Genomic DNA, 5,186 nt, shown 5'->3' with positions numbered 1-5,186 from the left:
TTTAAGAGGGAAACGTTTTTATTGGCGTGTCAATGGGTTGCAGGTTTGTCTTTGGAAGAAGTTGCTGAGAACTTCGAAGCCAGCAGAGAAGGAGTAGTTGAAGAGACTCAAAGGCTGTTGAAGGAGTAGTGTACTCTAAGGAAGAGTAGCCCCACAGTGAAGAGTAGGTCCTCGAGCTGTGAGGAAAAGCAGTGAAGAGGAGTGTCACGTGCTTCTGTAATACCAGTGGCGAAACTCCAGTTCTGTTCGAGGAAACTTCATGGTGTAGCAGCCAGGAGAGCTGTGGAGGACCCTAGTAGAAGTGGTGAAGCACCATAGTTGCTCAAGGAAGACTTCATGGAGTAGCAGCCTGGAGGAGCTGCAGAGGATCCTGGTAGATAAACCCGGAAGAACCTGAAGATATCAGGGTAGTGAACTTCCAGAGGTGGAAGGGAAGTTCTAGTTGATTACTTGTAGGGAGTTGGTAGAGTGTTTTGTTGTCATTAGCGTGCAAGACGCAGTGAAAGGTGAGTGACAGTTTGACATGTTTGTGCCAAGGAGTATTTATACTGAAGTATAGGGATACAGTCGTAGGCTGGATTACCTGCAGAGATATACATATGTGTTCTAGGACTAATAGGGTGATCGATTGATCATTGTTGTATATCAAGGAACATTTATACTAATATTTATGTTATTGCAGCCATACACTGGTTTTCCTTGTATGTGTACATATATGTATTCTCTTGCTGATAGTGCAACATTGTGTTATAAGACTTGACCTACTTGGAGGTTGGTAGTATTAGGTGGTGAATCAGGAGATTGGATACCACTGGATAAGCAGATGATAGAGTTCTGATGGTGTTGGAGTGCAACCTGACTGAAATAGTATAGAGTGTAGGATTCATTATTATTATTATATGTGTGTATGTATTGTATATGTGCTTTGTCCAGTAAATGTATTCAAATTTGCTGGTGTTTGCCCTTGTCCTAGTGAAGCTTCCCAGGAAGTAGGAAAGGAGAGAGAGAGAAAGAACCAAGAACCACAGCTGTGGACAGGATAGAATGGAAAACTAATAAGTCAAAGGGGATTGAGGAGATCATATCACATGAGGAGAGAGTGGGGAGTCACAGCGGCTCGAGTGGGTGTGTGCATGTGACAACGAGGCTAAGTATTGGAGCCGCATCCCCTAAACGTGTGACGTTGAGCCCTTCTCAAAGAGCCAGAAGTGCCCAGGGTGATCTCCTGGTAAAGTATAAGCACTCTACCGAGTTTTGGGTTGGGTTGTCCATAAAGAAGGATCAACGACACCACCCAACCCACAACATAATACAGCCAACAATGTTCATGTTTTGTAGTATTAGTCTTGTCGAGGGCACGAATAAAAAGCCCAAAACCAAACTTAAACATTCCTAAGCCTAGTGTAGCATATACATGTACAATATTAGGCCTAAGATAGCGTATCTTAGGTCGATGATTGCTTGGTGAAGTCAGGTTAAATTCCTCGGTTACTTTTACGTTTTTAAGTAAGCCATTTGGGCTAATTCAGTAATTTAAAACGTGTACTTTTGGGTTCAAAGGTCCATTCTTGTACGTTTGAACAAATTGTTGTTGTAACTACTGTCATGACTGGAGGAGGGCTCGGGGGCAGGAGTAGGATCCCACACCTCACCATATTTCCACCGCTCTACGTCATTGCTATACTCTAAGTAAATCCAACCCAACAACTCTTTGAGTTTAGTTTACCTAAAGTTCAGTGGCTCTTGCCTGTCATCCTTTATGTATATTGGGACTACATTTGTTGTCTTCCATATTTCTGGTAGGTCTCCAGTGGCCTACCATACTCTATGGGGAGTGGCAAGCAAAGTACTTCTGCACACTCTTTCTGTAACCATGGCGAGATTCCGTCCGGACCAACAGCCTTTCTCACGTCCAGATCCAACAAATTCCTCTTAACCACATGTATGGTAATTTCGAACCCTTCTAAGGCCGCCTGGTTTACTGCCACCTCTCCTAGCGCAAGGACTTTACTTCATTCTATTGTGAATACCTCGTGGAATCTCTTGAGTTCTTCACACACACCTGTCATTCTCTGTGTATCTGTCCTCACCCGTTCTAAGTTTCATCACCTGTTTTTTCACTGTTGTTTTTCTCCTGATATGACTGTGGAGCAGCTTTGTTTCGGTCTTGGCTTTATTTGCTATATCATTTTCATACTTTTTCTCTGCTTCTCTTCTCACACTGACATACTCATTCCTGGCTCTCTGGTATATCACTGCTTTCTGATGTTCTGTAATTTCGGAAGTTCTTCTACCCCCTTTTGATCACTTCCTATGCTTCCATACATGTCCTATTATTAAATCATGGATTCTTCTTTTGCTTCTCAATTATTTACTTTTGGGCCGGAATAAACCTGTTTACTGCTTCCTAACACTTCTGGGTGACATAGTTCATCATGTCATGTACGGACTTCATTCTGAATTCTGTGTCCCATGGTATATCCTTTAGGAATGTTCTCATCTCATAATTTCCCTTTGGCACGTCAGCCACTTGCTTTCTAGTTCTTTTTGGAGGGAGATTACTCCTTGCTCTACCAGGTACTCAAAAATCAATACAATGTGATCACTCATTCCTAGGGAAATGTGTGTGTGTTCAGCCTTTCTCTTGATTTGCCACATCGTACACAATACAAAGAGTTAACCTGCCAAGAACGAGCTGCCACAGGACTGGCTGACACAGGACGGAGGTGTTGGAGGAAGTTCGTCATTGTCTGGCCCTGTTACTCGGAAGGCCCAGTGAGTCCCTCCACACGCAGTCACTTACCCAGTCATCTACCTACTTGCGTCTGCCTAATGCTGGTTCCGGAGATCAATGTCCTTACAGCCAACCGGTCTCTAACCAGGCCTCCTAGTTAATGGTTTGGTCAACTAGGATGTTAGGCGCCACTGCAGACAGTCTATATATTGATCAATTCTTTTCTCTTCTTGGGAATGAATAAATGGCCTTTCTTACTTGCAGTGCACAAGGAAGCATTAACTGGTATTGTGGAGGTGATGCTGAGGTAAGTTATCGTCTGGGGAGTGATGCTGAGGTAAGTTATCGTCTGGTGAATGATGCTGAGGAAGGTGGTGGTCTGGGGAGTGAGTGATGGAGGGTGGTGGTCTGGTGAGTGATGCTGAGGACGGTGGTGGTCTGGTGAGTGATGCTGAGGAAGGTGGTGGTCTGGTGAGTGATGCTGAGGAGGGGTGGTCGGTGAGTGATGCTGAGGACGGTGGTGGTCTGGTGAGTGATGCTGAGGACGGTGGTGGTCTGGTGAGTGATGCTGAGGACGGTGGTGGTCTGGTGAGTGATGCTGAGGACGGGGGTGGTCTGGTGAGTGATGCTGAGGACGGTGGTGGTCTGGTGAGTGATGCTGAGGACGGTGGTGGTCTGGTTAGTGATGCTGAGGAAGGTGGTGGTCTGGTGAGTGATGCTGAGGACGGTGGTGGTCTGGTGAGTGATGCTGAGGACGGTGGTGGTCTGGTGAGTGATGCTGAGGACGGGGGGTGGTCTGGTGAGTGATGCTGAGGACGGGGGTGGTCTGGTGAGTGATGCTGAGGAAGTCGACCTCCACAGTCGGTGTGTCTGGGGTCGGCCTCCAACACCTGAACTCGTCAGCTCTGGCAGCAAGCAGACCAGCCAGTCCGCTCAATTAATCGGTCGCTTAATTTTACGTCATCTTATTCAACGTCACAAATGCAACCAATTAACATGAAATAACGGTTTATAAAAATATCCGTTTTCTATGCATCGGAGTCGATGGTTTAGATGGGTTGCTTGAATTCGTACGTTTCTGGTAAAGTAAAATTTTAGTTTTTACATTAGCAAATCAAGAAAACGGGCTGAAGCCGTAGGGTAAACACAGCCTATCGTCAAAACACGGCGTCGGGTTCACAGTTAAGTCAAATTGTGAATTATTAAAATCTGCATAAGTCAGCATTTGATATAGTATACTTAACGACGTTCTAAACTCGCAATGTACTTATTCACTTTCAATCACTATTGCTCTCTCTAAATCTACTTCACTATACCAAACCTAACCTAAACCCACACAATATAGTATTAATCTATTTCCGAAATAAAATTTATTATACAATTTTCAGTAGGTTAGCTGCTATACAAGTCAAATGCTGACTTTAACTTCGTCATATATCAATATGACTTTCAGCTTGGTCTAGAGCAGGGGTGGGGTGGGCTCTTGGCACGCAAACGACATTTTTCCGGCACGCGAAGCCCAAAGCTCATAAAAAAATAATTAAATATATATTCAACTTCGCTGAATTGTATATAAAATGCAATTTTATTAAGTTGAGCGATACCAAATAAAATGCAATAAAGAAACAAACACTGATAACTGTTTAAGTATTAAGAATGAAACAAACATGGCATGTTCACCAACTCGTCCTTCTAATAGCACATCGCATTTAACGTATACTTTACATAAAGCCAAAAACTGTCATACAAGAAAATGATAGCTGCTCACGAAATTGACGTAATATTCCGTTTTCTGTTCGCGGTTCCTCTGGCAAGTTAGAATAAGACACTTTAGTACAATAGTTTTTTGACGTTAGAAACCCTCGTGAGAACGGGCTGATTTCTCAGCCATGTGTCTCTGCGATACACTGATTCACAAGTTTTGTCCCGTTTTGCTGGCCACTCGCCAGGCGGCCACACGTCGACTGACTTCTGCACCATTACTGTAGGAAGGTGCATAATTGTAGTAACTTGATTTGCTTATCCACGAAACGAATTTCATAAAACCTGGGAGGTGTATTCAGTGTAGAAATTTGACATCATTTATTAACCCTTAACATAATATGTAAGAAAGGAGTTGCTGTTTTATGTTAAATAAATACTAAAATATAATTATCAAATACCTTGGTTAACCCTACTAAAAAAATTTTTATGGCGGGTCTACTAGAAAATGTTACATTGCCACGTCACCAATATTAAATTCACCCAAGAATAATATTAATAAATAATCTTTAAAACAGCAGTCTGTGGAATACGATGAATATTTAAAATCACTTTCCTGTGATCAACAGAATCATCTATAAACAAATATATTAAATAAACTAACTCCTCTCGAAATAAAAACCGAACCGTTCTGGACGCGTCCGGAGCAGGAAGGGAGGCGGAGAAGCCATTGTACAGAGACAACGCCATC

General features: G+C 43.1%; 1 protein-coding gene across 1 annotated transcript in view; it reads right to left on the bottom strand.

Moving 5' to 3' along the window:
* The window catches only part of LOC138353262 (uncharacterized), a 472,768-nt gene that overhangs the window by 163,182 nt on the left and 304,400 nt on the right, over nt 1–5,186 (bottom strand). The gene's annotated exons all lie outside the window — the stretch shown is intronic.

Source organism: Procambarus clarkii, chromosome 56, assembly GCF_040958095.1.
Source record: "Procambarus clarkii isolate CNS0578487 chromosome 56, FALCON_Pclarkii_2.0, whole genome shotgun sequence".
In the NCBI taxonomy this organism is placed as follows: Eukaryota; Metazoa; Arthropoda; class Malacostraca; order Decapoda; family Cambaridae; genus Procambarus; species Procambarus clarkii.
This window is presented reverse-complemented; position numbering and strand designations above follow the sequence as displayed.